General features: G+C 45.3%; 1 protein-coding gene across 3 annotated transcripts in view; it reads left to right on the forward strand.

The window, feature by feature from the left end:
- Positions 1-5,716: 5,716 nt before the first annotated feature.
- LUZP1 (leucine zipper protein 1) overlaps positions 5,717-18,460 on the forward strand; it is a 124,640-nt gene continuing 111,896 nt past the window's right edge. Inside the window, exon 1 of one of the 3 annotated variants that reach the window (XM_049774649.1) lies at positions 5,717-5,816. The gene's annotated coding sequence lies outside the window, so the exon portion shown is untranslated. Of the gene's footprint in view, positions 5,817-5,940; positions 5,983-18,011; positions 18,087-18,460 lie in introns of those variants that run through there. The other 2 variants (XM_049774651.1, XM_049774648.1) reach the window with 2 other exon arrangements.

Below are 18,460 nucleotides of genomic sequence, written 5' to 3' on the forward strand. Positions count from 1 at the left end.
GACCTTCAACCAAGACAATTCAGATCACTGAATTGGGGAAAAGGAAAAGGGATGTGGTTCCACAGTAGAGCATTTGTCTTGCATGAGTGAGGCCCTCGGGTTGACCTCCACCTTGCAAAACACAATCAAGAAAACCCATAAGGGATATCCAGGAGATAACTCAAAGGACTGGAGCACTTGCAGGCACAAGGTCTTGAGTTCAGATCACTGTTTTCAGGAGGCTGGTAATATAGATATATTTAGTAATATAGATAGGGCGACCCCCAAACAAACGAATACCAAGGTCAGTCATGTGCAAGGTAAACATCCTACCCACAATTCCTGGGACAGCAGCAGCTCATACATATTGATTTCTAGGAGGTATCTAGGAGGTAACTCTTAGATCCCCTTATGACTAGATGAAGTGGAATCAACGATGACCTGAGACCCAGAATGGCTAAATAATTTGTCCAAAGTATCACAGCAAACTAAGAGTAAAACCAAGATTCATGTCTTGCAGTACTGTCTCACTTCCTCGCTGTGCCCAGCTCCGCTAGTCACCAAACACCCCCTCCACCCCAAACCCAAGTGTTCCTGCCAAGGAATCCTTGAGCCTCTCTTGCCACCTCAAGTGACTGAGATGTGACCGCTAGGTGGCGCGGCTACACCAGATAAAGGGGCGGAAATCCAAGATGGATGGGCATCTTCCTGACTCAGAACAACTCTCCTTAGTTTGTGGGAATGATGAGGTAAAAGCCTCTTCTGCTCTGGAACGCCACGGAGACAACTACATACATTAAATACATATGCAGAAATGAATTCTGCATCAACTAAGAAGATAGCATAGGAAAGTTGGTAAAAACTTAGACTGAAGCATCTCACTGATCCTGCAGGCAATCTATAGGTTAGCATATGTTCCCTCCCCACCTTCTCCTGCATCAGGTAATCAGAGCCTCCAGAGGTGAGGCTGATGTCCCTGACAGCCTTATAGCCCAACATGGGCCAGGAAGCCTATTTACACTTGTGCTCCTCTCGCATCAGTCAGGAGCTGCATGCAGTACAAAGGCTCTGAATTTGGAAATAATGAAAATCGATGGGCAAAAATGCCTGAATCAGACTCCAAGAGTCTCAGGTAGAATTTCCCTGCTTTATTTTGTTGATTTCTTCCAGTTTAAGGGTTCTTGTGTACTTTAGTCTTCCTCTTATTGTATCGCCATTGGGATGTTGTTTTGTGCATGTGTGTGTGTGTGTGTGTGTGCATATTCTTTTCTATAATCTTTGAATCTTTTTGATCATTCTCTTTAGAAAATGCTCTATATTTTCATGTTTTTTGTTCTTTTGTGGTTGATGGAGAACAGTTTGTGTCACTCTGGCTGTGAATTACATTGTGAATTACAAGTTGGATACTAATTTTTTTTTTTGGAGGGGTCACACTTGGCAGTGCTTAGGGGTTACTCCTGACTTTATGCTCAGAAATTGCTCCTGGCAGGCTCGGGGGACCATATGGGATGCCGGGATTCGAACCACCATCCTTCTGCATGCAAGGCCAACGCCCTACCTCCATGCTATCTCTCCAGCCCAAAAAAAAGGGTTTTTTTTGTTTTTGTTTTTGTTTTTTGTTTTTTGGGTTTTGGGCGACACCCGGCAGTGCTCAGGGGTTACTCCTGGCTGTCTGCTCAGAAATAGCTCCTGGCAGGCACGGGGGACCATATGGGACACCAGGATTCGAACCAACCACCTTTGGTCCTGGATCGGCTGCTTGCAAGGCGTTTGCCGCTGTGCTATCTCTCCAGGCCCTTTTTTTTTTTTTTTTTAAAGATAGTATCCATTATATTAGTTGAGGCCCTTCTGAAAAATCAGTGCAGGAGAAAATTGTCTTTCCCCACCTGGTACTTCTTAATAGAACATATCTAATTCATAGGCTAGTTAACCACTTGACAGGACTACAATAGTATAGAGAATATGCTCAACTCATTTAATTCTCTAAGTTATTTCAAGAAAGAGATTTTCTTTTTCATTTTTAGGGGACATACCGAGCAGAGCTCAGGGGTTACTCTTGTCTCTGTTCTCAGGAGTGATCCATGGCAGTATTAGGAGACCATGTGTGGTACCAGAGACCAAGCTTGTCTAGTCTCTCTAACCCAATGTTTTTTTATTTTGTTTTATTTATTTATTTATTTTGTTTTTTTGGGCCACACCTGGGGTGTACACTCAGGGGTTACTCCTGACTCTGCACTAAGAAATCATTCCTGGCAGACTCAGGGGACCATATGGGATGCTGGGAATTGAATCCAGGTTGGCTGCGTCCAAGGCAAATGCCTTACTGCTGTGCTATCACTCCAGTCCCTAGCCCCAGTGTTGTGTGTGTGTGTGTGTGTGTGTGTGTGTGTGTGTGTGTGTGTGTGGTTTTTCTGGGTCACACCCAGCAGTGCTCAGGGGTTATTCCTGGCTCCAGGCTCAGAAATTGCTCCTGGCAGGCACGGGGGACCATATAGAACGCCGGGATTCAAACCGATAACCTCCTGCATGCAAGGCAAATGCCTTACCTCCATGCTATCTCTCTGGCCTCTAGCCCCAGTGTTTTATTCTTTCAGTCCTATTCTCAGATAAGAAATATTGTAATGTACTACAATCTGGGGACTTGAGGGACAAAGTAATTGCGCATGGGTTTTGTTTTATTTTCCTTAATGCTCTTTGGCTGAAAGTTCAAAATTAAGGTATCAGAAAGGGGATTTCTTCTGAGAATTCTGTTTATGGGTGATTATCTTCCCACTGTAACTTTATTTTGTCCTCTTTCTTTGCATCTTTGATCTCATAATAATAAAAAAAAAGAAAGAAATGCTTAGAGAAGTAAGGTTCCATGTGTTGAGTTTGGTTTCACTCAACCTAGCTCTAGGATCTTTTTCACTAATCACATATTTACTACTTTTCATATAATCTGTAACTCGTTGTATTTACCTCTTTACTTAGGCTGCCAGGAAACTCAGAGCTTGGACTCTTACTCTGTCATGGCTACTATCCTTAGAAAATTCAACCTAGTATTTCTGCTATAATTAGTCAATTTTTCATATTTTCCCCAAGTCCTTCCCCACTGGTTGTTGGGTCCAGGCTTTCATTACTTTTTTATTTCTGCTCTGTAATTATCCATCAATTGGGCTTGAGGCTGCAGTGGAAACCACCTCAAAACCCTTCTTGGAATAGACAGGACATAATGCATCAAGCTGATGAACAGATTATTTCTTACCAGCTGAGTCAGCAGGACAGTCCATGCTTGATGGATGTCTTTTGAGCAATGTCTGTGTGACCAGGCTCCATGCTGTGTGACAATGTGCCGTGCTGTGGAGGATATAACAATAAGCTCGAGTTGGTCCCAAGGGCGGTTAAGGTAAGTAGGTTAAATGGTTAAGAAGTTCTGAAATTGTGATGCCTAAATATAATAGAAGTTTAGTGTGTGTCCTGCCCAGTCCGGCACCCAAACCCAGACTGAGCAACATTTGCTGCCACATTTACTGAGAGACTTCCAAGCTTACCCTGGTTGGTATCGAGTTGGCAGATGGAGGAGAAAAAGGAGCACATTGAGAAAGCAGACATGCCTCCTCTCTTCAGTTTTGTTTTGTTGTGGTGCCAAACCTAGCAGTGCTCAGGGGCTACTCTGAGTTAGCCGAGTTCCCCGGGTTTGCTCCTAAAAGTGCTCAGACAACCAAGCAATACTGGGATTTGATCTGACCCAGGATTCCCATATGCAAAACCTGTGTTCAACCCTTTAAACTATCTCTCTGGATCCCCCAAAATAAATATTTTGGGGAGAACACTGAACATTGCTTTGGACTTATTCCTGGCTCTTGCTCAGGGGGTTGAACCGGGGTCAGCAAAGCAAGCATCTTTTTTTGTTTGTTTTTGGGTCACACCCAGCATTGTTCATGGGTCACTCCTGGCTCTACGCTCAGAAATCACTCTTGGCAGGCACAAGGGACCATATGGGATGCTGGGATTCGAACCACCATCCTTCTGTATGCAAGGCAAATGCTCTATCTCCATGCTATCTCTCTAGCAAACATCTTAATCCTTGTACAATCTCTGGCCCAATTTATATACTTCTTTGCTTGGAGTTGGTCTAGATATGACACACATAGTCTATCCCACTAGCTATGGGACATCTTCTAGTCATATTGCAAAGAGTGCTGAAAATGTAGCTTAGGTTGCTTTTCTCTAATGGAAGGGGAAGAGGTTAGCTGATGCAAGTTCACAAGGAATGTAATTTACTATACTTTTATCCTTATAAATATGGCTAAAAGCGGCTGGAGTGATAGCATAGCGGAGGGCATTTGCCTTGCACATGGTCAACCCTGGATGGACTCCAGTTCCCATACGGCATCTTATATGGTTCCCCAAGCCTGCCAGGAGTGATTTCTGAGACAGAGCTAGGAATAACCTCTGAGTGCTGCTGGGTGTGACCCAAAAACAAACAAAAAAAAGATGCTTGCTTTGCTGATCCAGTTCAACCCCTGAGCAAGAGCCAGGAGTAAGTGTGTGACCAAAAAACCAAAAAACAATAATAAATAAATATGGCTAAAAAGGGGCGTTGGAGATGACTCAAAGAGCTGTATATGTGTTTTGCATGTGGGGATTCCCAGTACTACATGGTCCCCTAAAAAAAGAGGAGAGGTGGGGCTGAAAAGATAATATAGCAGGCAAAGAGTTTGTCTTGTACTTGTCCAACCCAGGTTCTATTGCCTGCACCCCATATGGTTCCCTGGACCCCACCAGGAGTGACCTCTGAGCACAGAGTCAGAAGTAAACTCGATGCACCATCATATGTGGTTAAAATAGAAAAAATAGGGGCCGAAGTGGTAACACAAGCAGTAGGGCGTTTGCCTTGCATGCGCTAACCTAAGAAGAACCACGGTTCGATCCCCCAGTGTCCCATATGGTCCCCCAGGTCAGGAGCGATTTCTGAGAGCATAGCCAGGAGTAACCCCTGAGCATCACCAGGTGTGACCCAAAAAACAAAAAACAAAAGAAAAGAAAGAAAAAATAAGGAGGGGTGTCTAAGAGTAGTATGCAATAAATATTGTAGATATAAGGAACTTTATTTTCCTCAGGAAACATGAACAGTGAACAGAAAAGTAATATAGACAACTAGGTACTAATCTTACAACCAACCTGGGTTCAATCCTGGCACCAGATATGTTCCCCTGAGACTTACCAGGTGCGATTCCTGATCACAGAGTTAGAAGTTAGGCCCAAGCACTGCTGGGTGTGGTCTAAAAACAAACAAACAACAAGCAATCAAAAACAAAAACCATGAGTGAAGTTATATTCATATTTTAGACCACATTTGTCCAGCCAGGAAACAGGCTGTTTGGGGAAGGTTTATCAGCTAGAACTTGTTCAAGCAGAAGCTGAGGCATTAGGAATCAGGCTATGTTCTTCTTAGTCTTTTAACCCGAACCTCGGTACTAGGCTCCATGGTCACCCCGAGCACCTATGTTATGCCAAGTTTCCCGTGGGGTTCCGAGGACCCAAAAAACAAGTGGCACAAGGTTCTTACTCAGGTTACCAAGTGTAATAAGAAAGCAGACTAGTGAGATGGTCTGAACTCTGGAAACAGAGCAGAGTGTAATTCCTAGCTCCATTGCTGTGTAGCTAGGTGACATTGGAGAAGGCTCGTGGTCTCTCTTGTTCTCAGTTTCTTCCTTTATAAAGCAGGGACAATAGTTAACTTTAGATTCTGAGCACTCCACGACCAAACAGCTTCAGAGCATTTGTCGCACAGGCCCCGCATGTCGAAAGAACATCATTTTTATTGGTAGTTTTATTTAGAAGAGTGACCCTGGGTAAGTCCCTTCGTCGGTTTGCTTGGTTTTGTTTGTTGGCTTGTTTTCCAAGCCTCCGTTTTCTCGTTCGTAGGATGGAGTTAATAAACTTACATCACGGGGTTGGAATCTCGCTATGTGGTGGGGTCTGGGATGTGCCGGTCTGTCTCTCGGCTGCCTCGCGTGGGTAAGTGGGTCGCACGGAAACCAGCTGCAAGGACTGCAGGATTGGGGGGGGGGGTGGCATCCTTGCCAGGAGGAGGAGAAGGAGGAGGAACCCGACTTAGCCAGAGCGCGATTTCCTGGCGGCGCTCCCGGGGCGGGAGGTTTGTGCCGGGTCCCCTCCCCCGACCGGTCCGGCTCAGGAAACGCCGAGAGAAAGCCAGGAACCGAGCCCGCCAGGCCCTGCAGCCCCTCGAGCCAACCCTCCTTCTTTGCCCTGGGCTGCAGGAAGCCGGCTGGCGGGGAACGCCCTGGCCGCGGGGTGGGAAAGGCCGCAAGCGCGCCCCGCAACGCCCGCTTCCCAGGCCCGCGGCGGGCGGGCGGGCGGGCGGGCGGCGCGAGCTGTCACTGCGGCAAACGCAGTCTTGCTTCTGCAAAGTGCCGCAGCCCCGGGCAGGCCTCATCGCGCCAGGGAGGGCACGGGGTCCCGCGCTCTGCTCTTTTGGGGGGTAGGGTGGGCATGAGACGCTGGGTTCCCAGGGCTGGTAGGTGAGTGGTCCAAGGTCAAAGCTAGTTAACCAGTTAGGCCAGGAACGGGCTCTGACATTCTGTCTTGGATCTGTGGTCCAGGTTCTTGGGAGGCTCAGAGGGGATTTTTGTTTTGTTCTGTTTTGTTTTGGGGTCATACCCAGCTGTGATCAGGACTTAATTCTGGCTCTGAGTTCAGGAATCATTCATGACTCTGCTTGGAGAAACATGGGGTGCTGGGGTTTGAATCTATCTGGGTCGGTTGTGTTCATGGCAAGTGTACTAGTGTACTACCCACTCATTCTTCTTCTGGTTCTTGGGTGCTCCAGAACAGAAAATTTATATATATATATATATATATATTAATGTATATATAATATTATATATATTAATGTATATATATATATATATATATATTGGTTTTTGGGTCACATCTGGTAGTGCTCAGGGGCCACTCCTGGCTCTACACTCAGAAATCGCTCCTGACAGGCTCAGGGGACCATATGGGATGCCTGGATTCGAACCACTGTTCTTCTGCATGCAAAGCAAATGCCCTACCTCTATGCTATCTCTTCGACCCCAGAAATTAGATTTTAATTTAATTTTTAAATTTAAACCATGTGATTTACAAAGCTATTATTTTGTAGGTGAATTTTAGACGTAGAATGTTTTAGGACCATGGGGCGTGAGTGATAGCACAGTGGTAGGGCATTTGCCTTGCAAGCGGCTGACCCAGGACAGACCTGGATTCGATCCCCAGAGTCCCATATGGTCCCCCAAGCCAGGAGCGATTTCTGAGCTCAAAATCAGGGGTAATAACCCCTGAGCATCACTGGATGTGGCCCAACCCCCCACAAATCTAAAAAATAATGTTTCAGGACCAATCCCACCACCAATGTTAACCTCCCTCTACTAATATTCCTGGAGTCCATCTCTTTTGGCAGGGTTCAGATGGTGTCCCAGAGTTCTGTGAACATGTCAGTGTGTGTACCAGGTTGTATGTTATATTTCATTTCTGGCTTTCAAAAGTATCCTGATCCCAGGAGTTAAGAGCCATAACTTTCCTAGACCCCTGGTCCTTTAGGGAGACAGATGCTTAATGATGGCCTCGGACCTCTCTATTGGCTATTAGCGTCTTGAGATGTCTTACAGGAACTTGAGATTCAGGATCAAGTATCTTTCTGCTGGAGCTTGAAAATCTTTCTATAGGAGTCTTTCTTTTTTTTTTTTTTTTTTTTTTTTTTTTGGTTTTTGGGCCACACCCGGCAGTGCTCAGGGGTTACTCCTGGCTGTCTGCTCAGAAATAGCTCCTGGCAGGCACGGGGGACCATATGGGACACTGGAATTCGAACCAACCACCTTTGGTCCTGGATCGGCTGCTTGCGAGGCAAACGCCGCTGTGCTATCTCTCCGGGCCCTCTCCGGGCCCTCTAGGAGTCTTTCTAAAGGTAGAGAGAGGGTGTTGAGTTCCCAGTGGGGCTTTGACATCTTTCTGAGATTTTTGAGTATCTCATGAAAAGGTCCTTCGGTTCTCCAGGGACCAAACACAGATGCTTAGGAACTCCCTGAGATTGTGGGCAGGATTCTATGGGTCTCTCTCTGTATGGTGTCTGTGTGTGATTTTTGGAAGAGTTTCAAGAATTTCATTAGATTCTCAGAAGCTTTACTGATCTCCCAAAGCTGCTTTAAAGCAGAGATCCCCAAACTTATTTGGCCTACCACCCTATTTTCAGAAAAAAAAAAATCATGCAATGCCTCACTTGGAAATGTAATTTCTTTAGGGAGAGGAGGACACACCTGACTGTGCTCAAGGCCTACTCTTAGCTTTATGCTCAGTGATCACTCCTGGAAGGACTCAGGGGACATTATGGGGATACCTGGAACCAAACTTGAGTTGGCTGTGTGCAAGGCAAGTCTTAGTTCTAGAGGAGTTGACAAATCATTTAATAAGAAAAAGTTGGTAAGTTAGTGGCTACAGATTACATTGTGGTGTACTATTGACACATTTGGATAGTGCTTTTTTCAGTTTCTGCATATCACCAAGCTGAATTAAATATTAAAAGGAAATCATGTCCTTTTTTCCCATTGGTCTTTGAGAAACTTCCTCTGGCAATCAAAAGATGTTCTCCAGCCCTTTTGAACTATCTCCCCAGCCATTCCTGGGTTAAGATCCAGTTTTTCCAAGTACCGTGTACAATTATATTTTATTTATTGATTGATTGATTTATTGGAGGGGTTTGGGTCACACCCAGCAGCGCTCAGGGGTTACTCCTGGCTCTACGTTCAGAAATCGCCCCTGGCAGGCTCAAGGGACCATATGGGATGATGGGATTAGAACCACCATCCTTCTGCATGCAAGGCAAACACCCTACCTCCATGCTATCTCTCTGGCCCCTTTATTTTATTTTTATGTATGATTTTTCATAACTTCTCTGTGCCTCAAGCCTCTTCCTCCAGGCAGGCTTCCCTGTCTTTTGGATTCAGGTCTGTACTCAGCACTCCAAAGCCTGTCTAACACGTGGCCTGATGCTTTGTTGCACTTGGTTCAATATTATGAAGTAATTAATTTTGTTTATTGTTGTTTTGGTGCTATCTAGTCCCTCAATTCCAAGAGGCAGGAACCTTTCTGTATGATATCCCGGCAGTGCCTGGCCCATGGTAGAAAACTCAGCCATTTGTTATGAATTAAGTAAAGGCTTGAGGGTTGCATGTCAGATACTGCACTGGGAAACAGAAAGGGATCAGAATTGAATGAGCCAGAAATGTAACTCAGTATGGAGCACATGTCTCACATGTTTGAAGTCCTTGTTTTGGCCAGGCCTGTTGATGCTCAGGATTTGCTTCTGGCTTTGTGCTCAGGTGTCACTCTTGGCAGTACTCTGGGGGACCATATGTATTGCAGTAATCAAACTGGACTCTGTTGCATGCAAGGCAAGCACTTTTTTTTTTTGATCACACCCGGCAGCGCTCAGGGGTTCCTCCTGGCTCTATGCTCAGAAATCGCTCCTGGCAGGCTCAGGGGACCATATGGGATGCCAGAATTTGAACCACCGCCTTACCTCCATGCTATCTCTCCGGCCCCAAGGCAAGCACCTTTAACCCTGTATTATCTCTCTAACCCTGAGGTCCTAGGTTTAATCATTAGCACTATTGTGTAGCAGCAGCAAAAGTAAAAACAAGAAGGGAAGATGTCCAAAGAGCTGGGGTGTATGCTTTTTATGCAAGAGCCCCAGAAACCTCTTAGATAGTTTATGAGCACTACTAGGAATGGTCCAAATGCTGGAGAGAAATAGTAAAGTAAAAGAAGTAAACAACAAAGAAAGAAATGAACATTTTTCCTATACTTGAAGAGTTTCCGGGTTGTAGTGGGGAGAGAATGAATCTATTAAACAACAACAACAACAACAACAAAACACAAAACACAAAACCTGGCCTAATTGAGGTACTGGGATAACAACTAAACAACTTCCCCTTGTAGTCTGTGTTGGAATTTACAATGTAGTTAACTTATATGAACTATTAGATATACCCTTAACTCTGCAGAGATGAGGTAATGGCTGCTGGCAGGAGTTCAATGACTTGCCCAAAGCCGGCCAGGTGATAATGACCACCAAGTTCTTTGGGATTCAGCCACATCCTTCAGGAATTGGTCTTTGATGTTCAGATCCCATTAGATAAGAGATTAGAGACTTTGGGGGAAAGTCTACTTTACCTTTTTGAGTTTTGCTTTCTTAATCTGCAAGATAGGAATAACTGACTCCTATAATCTATATGACACATTATCTTTAAAGTGCCCAATTGTTTACATTTGGTTTATAGTAAGGATCCATATGAATATTTGTTGAATGAATATACTGCATGTAATAAAGGAAAGGAAAGAGTCTTTCCTTTGTATGGGTGAACTGAACTGTGAGAAGATTGAAATATTAAAAATCATGCTATTTGAGGGAGGATAGGGAAATTGAGGGTACTTTTTATTCTTTTAACATTTTTTAAAATTCTATTTATTTAAAGAAAATGCATAATATAGTTTATATAGTTGACCATAATAGATTGTTTCCAGATAAGTGAAACACAGTTACTGGAAAAAATGGAAAGAAAAAAGAAAATGGAAGAGAAAAGAAAAAAAAGAAAGAAAAAAGAAAAAGTAGAGTAGCAAGCTCTTTTGTGAAAATTACTGTCTCACCAATGCAGTCATTAATGCAATGGTAGTAGGTTTAATAAACTCTTGTTGCTATATGTTCTGTCTGTTAAATTGGGGAGTTCCTTTAGGGATAACAGCATCAAACAAAAGAAGTTGTCTAGAAATTCAAAGCTATGATGCTACGAATTTTAGGGGCATATACTCAGCTGCCACGCCTCCTGGAAGCTTTTTATTCTTTCTTTTTTTGTTTGTTTGTTTTTGGGTCACACCCAGCAGCACTCAGGGGTTCCTCCTGGCTCTACACTCAGAAATTGCTCCTGGCAGGCTAGGGGGGCAGGGGACGACATATGGGATGCCGGGATTCGAATCACCGTCCTTCTGCATGCAAGGCAAATGCCTTGCCTCCACGCTATCTCTCCGGCCCCAGCTTTTTCTTCTTTCCCACCCTGACTTTCTATAATTCCTGCCTCACTGTGCTATCATCTCAGTCACTTTCACAAATTCACAAATTGCTTTCCAATTTATGGTTTGCAAACCAACAAAAGTGAATCAACCCATAGTAGTTAGTGTTCTTTTTGTGTATGTTTTTATTGCCTTTTTTTCTGGTGAACAAGTAATATATTCCCCTTGTAAAAAGTTTAAATTACGGAAAGAAAAATGAAAGTGCAAGTTTAGGCACAGAGACAGAAAATGCTGATATACTGTTATCCTTTATGAGGTTTGGGAGAGGCAGAGGGGAAAAAATTTTTCGCGCTTCAGTCTCTCATAATGGTTTTTGTTAGTAGTCTTGCTATAGCAATAAAAGTTCAAATGCCTTGGACTGGAAGATAACTCAAAGTACTGGAGTGCATTCTTCACATGCAGGTGCTCTGGGTTTGATTCTTGTCACTGCATTGTGGCCTCAAGCACCACCAGATGTGACTCCTTAGCACCAAGTTGGGACTAGTCCCTGGAGCACTACAGGGTATGGCCCCCAAACAAACAAAAATTTCAGATAAAGCTAAATTCTGGGGAGGGACTAAAAAGTGAGAGTTGTTTGAACAGGAGCTCCTCTCTTAATCTCAGCATGAAGTGAGATGAAGATTGAGATGAGATTCACGTAATTTCTTTTTTGTGTGTGTGCGGTTTTGGGGCCATACCCGGTGATGCTCAGGAGTTACTCCTGGCTACGTGCTCAGAAATCGCTCTGGGCATGGGGCCAGAAAGATAGCAGTGATAAGGCGTTTGCCTTTCATGCAGGTCGTTGGTTCAAATCCCGGCATCCCATATGGTCCCCTGAACCTGCTGGGGGCGATTTCTGAGCCGTAGAGCCAGGAGTGACCCCTGAGTGCTGCCGGGTGTGACCCAAAAACAAAAGCAAACAAACAAAAAAACAAAACAAAAAGAAAAGAAAAGAAAAGAAATCACTCCTGGCTTGGGGGACCATATGGGATGCCAGGGGATCAAGGGATTGAATCACGGTCTGTCCTGGATCAGCCGCGTGCAAGGCAAAAGCCCTATCCCTGTGCCACCGATCTGGCCTCAAGATCCATGTAACTTCTATGACAACATGTACAATTGGTTCAGATGCTCAAAACTTTGTAGCTGTGCTTTCAAGCCCTTTACTTCTTTTCATTATTATTATTAGTATTAGTATTTTAGGTTACACCTGGTGATGCTCAGAGGTTATTGGTGGCTCTATACTCACGAGTCATTCCTGGCAGGCTTTGGGGATCATATGAAATGCCAGGGATTGATCCTAGGTCAGTGGCATTCAAAGCAAGCGCCCTACCCACCGCACTAGCTCTCTACCCCCAACCCCTTTCTTTTTTTCTTTTATTTATTTACTTTTGGCCATACCTGGCAGCCCTCAGGGGTTACCCCTGGCTCTGTGCTCAGAAATCACTCCTGGTTGGTGCAGGGGATCATATGGGATGCCGGGAATTGAACCCAGGTCCATCCCGGTTTGGCCTCATGCAAGGCAAACCATCCTACCACTGTGCTCGGTCCCATCTTCCTTTCTTTTAATATCTATGAGAATCTTGGAAAACCCCAGCAGCTGGATAGCTTGCTCAACAGGATGAAATCTAAGTTTTGCTTTTGTTTTATTGGCCTGACTTTTCTCAAGTCTTACTCTTGGCTTTATGCTCAGGGGTCATTCCTGGTAGGACTTTGGAGACCATATAAGGTATCATAGATCAAACCCAGGGTTGACTGCATGCAAGATAAGCACCTTGACTTCTGTACTCTATCTCCAGCCCCAGAAATGTATGTTTTGTATGCAGGAGGCTTGGATTCTATCCCCATCTCCACATAGTCCCCTAAGCATCACCAAGAGCAACAACCTCCAGGTACACAGCTGGGAGTAGCTTCTGAGCACTTCTGGGTGTGATCCAAAGACCAAAGGGAAAAAAAGGCAAGTAGACAACAACAACAACAACAACAAAAATTCCTGTTACATAAACAAACAGAAATAGTTTCGATGGTTTTAATGCATATACTAGACATATATAATTTATTGTAAGCATAGGATCTTACTATACCTATTTTTTTTTTTTTTTTTTGGTTTTTGGGTCACACCCAGCAGCGCTCAGAAGTTACTCCTGGCTCCACGCTCAGAAATCGCTCCTGGCAGGCTCCAGGGACCATATGGGATGCCGGGATTCAAACCAATGACCTTTTGCATGAAAGGCAAATGCCTTACCTCCATGCTATCTTTCTGGCCCCCACTATACCTATTTTTAATTTAACAAAATCTATTTGGTGGAGTTGTGCTCAGCAGTGGTCAGGGCTCACTACTGGATCTGTGCTCAGTGGACCATATGTGGTGTCAGGGATAGAATCTAGGTTGGCCAGGTGCAAGGCAAGTGCCATAAACTTTGAATTATCTTTCCAGTCCACCTTTTCTTTCTCTCTTTTTTTTTTCTTTTCCTATGAGCCAGTCCACCTTTTCTATTCATGAAAATCTATTCCAGTCCTTTTAATCAATGGATATATATTATTTTATGGTTTTGGGGCCACATCTGATGACGCTCAGGAGTTACTCCTGGCTATATGCTCAAAAGTTGCTCCTGCCTTGGGGGACCATATGGGACGCTGGGGGATCAAACCGTGGTCAGTCCTAGGCTAGCGTTGGCAAGGCAGACATCTTACCTTTAGCTCCACCATGCTGGCCCCTATGGAGATATTTTTGTTTTTGTTTTTGGGATATATCTGGTAGTACTCAGGTTTTATTCCTGGCTCTGTGCTCAGGAGGACACAGGGGCTCAGGGAACCATATGGGGTGTTGGTAATTGATTTCAGGTTGGCTGCATGCAAGGCAAACATCCTACCCACTGTACTATTGCTCCAACCCCATCAAGAGATTTTGAGATCATAACTGAAAGCCCTTTCTGACACACCAGAGACCAACACATGACAAGTCTAGTAACAAAGACATGATGAAGGGGCTGGAGAGATTGCACAGTGGTAGGGTGTTTTTCTTGTATGTGGCTGACCCAGGACAGACTTGTGTTCAATTCCCAGCATCCCATATGGTCCCCCAAGCCTGCCAGGAGCAATTTCTGAGCACAGAGTCAGGATTAACCCCTGAGTGCTGCTGAGTTTGCACCCAAAAAAAAAATCCCCCTAAAATTCTAAAAAAGACCCAACAAAGACATGTTGAAAGAGTAACAGCAGCCACCATATCTTGGTTTGAACAAAATGCCAGTTTGCAACTAAAGTCTTTGACATGTGATTTCCTTTAATCTTAATAGCCACTGTACAAATAACAATATTACGCCCCCCCTTTTATGATGAGAAAATGTGGTGCAGAGACTTGAAAAGTCTAAGATGACACATTTGGGACATGGGGAACTGAGATTTGAATCCTGATCTGGTTTCTGCCAAAGCTTTTCCTATGAGAGAATGAATGAATAAGTCGTTGATACTATGGGAGAAAAATGTGTCTTCCAAACCTCCCCTTTAATGTCTGGATTTTCTCCTCCAGTGCTTGGAAAAATCATCAGGAGGACATAGGAAGGACTCAGGAAAGGCCCTTTCTTTCATGCTTTTTATTTTGTGGGTGAAGAGTTATTTGGGTCAGACCCAGCTGTGTTCAGAACTTAATCCCGCTCTACTTTTGGCAGTGTTTGGGGGACCATCTGTGGTGCCAGGGATTAAACCAAGGTTGACTTCATGCAAGGCAAGTGCTTTATTTCTTATACTTTCTCTTCAGCCCAGGAAAAGGTCCTTTCTTTGCCTGTACCAATTCTGTGACCATGTGTACTTTTCTAAATTCTGTAACCACATGTACTTTTCTCCAGAATTGGCATTTTGGAACTTCCTATTCTAAAAATAAGCCAAAATTTGGTAGAGGACCTTGTGGAGCAGCAGCCCAGGCATTTTGGGACATCCAGCCATTTGCCTGTCCGCAGCACAGGAAATTAATCAGAGCTCCAAAGCCTCTTTCCTACCCCATAGCCCAGCATTCTGGAAACGCCCAGAGCAGCACTGCAGTTCTCTTAGAGGACTGAAGAGCTGCCAAGGGCAGCTTAACACAGATCCATGCCTCTGTGAAAGAAAGGAGAGGAGAAAGGCATGAGAGAAACAGGTCAGCTCAGCTGCAAACAACGTGAAGAGAGAACGTGCAATTGTCTTCAGCTTGGAGGGCTGCCGAGTGACAGAGACACCTGGCTGTCAGATGTGACTGCATAATCCACATGAGGTGTAGAAACTGGGGTGCTGATTCCAGTTCCGGGGGTAAATCTCTGCAGGTGACTTTTAATGAGCCACTTTGTCACAGAATCTTGAAGCCCTCCCTTGTGAAATTATTTCTACATAAAACGATTAAGTGGATTGTCGCTATGGATCATCACTATTGGCTTTAAGAGCTGAAAATGTTGTTGATGGATAATAATAATAATAATAATAATAATAATAATACCAATGAACAGAAGAACAGCAACTACATTACTTGTGGAGCACTGTGCCTAGTGTCTTTTTTTTTGTTTTTGTTTTTGTTTTTTTGGTTTTTGGGCCACACCCGTTGACGCTCAGGGGTTACTCCTGGCTATGCGCTCAGAAGTTGCTCCTGGCTTGGGGGACCATATGGGACACCGGGGGATCGAACCGCAGTCCGTCCAAGGCTAGCGCAGGCAAGGCAGGCACCTTACCTCTTGCGCCACCGCCCGGCCCCGTGCCTAGTGTCTTATGTCATTTTGGAAGAAGTACTATAAGTGACATATTGTTCCAGTTTTGCAGATGAGGAGAATGAGGCTCAAAGATTGCTGGTATGGATCAATTATGGGTATATGATTCCAGATTTTTTCTGATATCTAAACTAGAGGTCCACCAACATGTGTAAGATTTTTTGTTTGTTTGTTTGTTTGTTTTGGCCATACCTAGTGATACTCAGGTCTTACTCTTTTTTTTTTTTTTTTGGTTTTTGGGTCACACCCAGCGGTGCTCAGGAGTTACTCCTAGCTCTATGCTCAGAAATCACTCCTGGCAGGCTCGGGGGACCATATGGGATGCCGGGATTTGAACCACTGTCCTTCAGCATGCAAGGCAAATTCCTTACCTCCATGCTATCTCTCCGGCCCCTTCTTCTTCTTCTTTCTTCTTCTTCTTCTTCTTCTTCTTCTTCTTCTTCTTCTTCTTCTTCTTCTTCTTCTTCTTCTTCTTCTTCTTCTTCTTCTTCCTTCTTCTTCTTCTTCTTCTTCTTCTTCTTCTTCTCTTCCTCCTCCTCTTCTTCTTTTCTTCTTCTTCTTTTCTTCTTCTTCTTTTCTTCTTCTTCTTCTCTTCCTCCTCTTCCTCCTCTTCCTCTTCTTCTTCTTCTTCTTCTTCTTCTTCTTCTTCTTCTTCTTCTTCTTCTTCTTCTTCTTCTTTCTTCTTCTTTTTGGTAGGGCTTACTCTTGATTGTGCACTCAGAGTTTCCTCCTGGTTGTTCTCAGGGGGACTCTGTGTGGTGCCAGGAATCCAACCTGGGTCAGCCACATTCATGAAAGGCAGATGACCTATAATCAGTACTATCTCTCCAGCCATCTAGGAGTCCTGACCTCCATGCAGTGGAAAAAAAGCTAAGAAACAGGTCAATTTAATACTAGTAGAACTGTACTTCTGAACACATGAGAGTTAAATACAAGGCTATGGGTATTTAAAAGTAGGGAGAGTGGTGGAAGGGGGACTAGGAGTTGTTGTAAGTTGAGCATAAACAAAGGGGCAAGATGTGGGAAAGCAGTGGGTGTGCTAATGGAAGCTAGAATAAACTACAGTTTTGTGTGTATGTATGTGTGTGTATAAAGGTGGGAAGAGACCAGACCTGGCCAGGTCTTTGGCCTTTATTCCATAGGCAATAAGAAGCTTACACAAGAGATGTCTCAAGAGACCAGCTATGCTGCTGCAGTCAGAGAGAAAGCAGCCCTCAGTGCATCTGTGTCCTGGCTTGTGAATGGAGCTCTGTGCCAGCATGTGGGAGGGCATCTGCTGGTAGAGTGTCTCTGGCTGTGTCCTGTGTTTGGCTCCCTTCACAGGTCCCTCTTCCTACTTCTCTGGATACTAGATACTTTGCACATAGGGAATCCATAGGAAAAATGATCCATAAGAAATATATCACAGAACTATTGATAGGAGGGTCTTTGTTGTTGTTTTTGGACCACACCTAGCGATGCTCAGCAGTTACTCCTGGCTCTGCACTCAGGAATTACTCCTAGTCGTAGTGGATAGCAGGGACCATAGGAGATGCTGGGGATCAAACCACACACAAGATAAGTACCCTACCCTTATACTATCCCTCCAGCTATCCTATCCCTAGAGGAACTTTTGAGCTTCTCTGGTCTTTGCCCTTTCCTATTTTCCAGGTATCGCATCCAGACAGGGAAGGACTGGTCTGTCTAAGGATCCCACAATGAGTTAGCAAACCGAGTTAGAGCACTAGATAGAATGAAGACTATTGGAAGTCCAAGTTTAGTTCCTTGCCCACATTTGCTGAGTAATAAATAGATGCAGTATTTCTTGAGCCATTCAGAACTCCATCCCAGGTCAAGGATTAAATTAAACTCAACCACCTTTCCAAGAATTGTCTCATCTAATCCTCCAAGCGCCCCCCAACCTCCCTTGACAGTGCTCCTGTTGAAAACGTGGGGGGGGCATCTTTGACTCATGTCGATTTCGGGGTGTCCATTTCGATGTCCCACGAGAGAGAGAAAGAGGGGGGTTAGTTAGCTTACGGTCCGGATGGGGGGGGTGGTCCCTTATCGAAGAAGAAGAGGGCAATGAAACAAGTTGGTGGAGTTCAAGTTCTGGGAAGTGGGGGCAGGGCGGGGGCGGGGCCGGCAGACCCAGCCCCCCGCCTTCAGACCCCACCCCCAGGCCTGCTGACCTCACAGTGTGGCCCCGCCCCTCATTGTCAGTCCCCGGGAGCCCGAGAAGGCGCCGGCCGCTGGGAGCCGGGCGCTGGGTCTCTTCGGCAGGCGTGAGCGCGGGCCGGAGCCGCCGAGGTGAGCGGGGTCCGGGGTGCGGGGAAGCGGCAGAACAAGCCGTGCGGAGGCCCGAAGCGGGCCCGGGCCGGGCGGAGCGGGGTGTCCGGGCCCCACCACGGGGGGTCCGGACTTTTGTGGGGGGGCGATCGGAGGGTACCCCGGCCGGGGCGCTCGCCCTCGGGGAGTGGTGGTGGGGGAAGGAAGAAAGATCTTTCTCGGGGGGCTGCGGGCGTGAAGTGGATCGTCGGGGCGAGAGTTTGGAGCCGCTTCGGGGAGCACGCAGGGTGGAGGCGGCGAGCCCCGGAGAAGCTTTTTTTTGGGGGGGGGAGTTTTGGGGCTTTTTTGCTTTGGGAGGGGGGTAGGGAGGACTCCGGGCGGAGGGCGGGCCGGTT

The sequence above is a fragment of the Suncus etruscus genome, chromosome 6 (genome assembly GCF_024139225.1).
Source record: "Suncus etruscus isolate mSunEtr1 chromosome 6, mSunEtr1.pri.cur, whole genome shotgun sequence".
NCBI lineage: Eukaryota > Metazoa > Chordata > Mammalia > Eulipotyphla > Soricidae > Suncus > Suncus etruscus.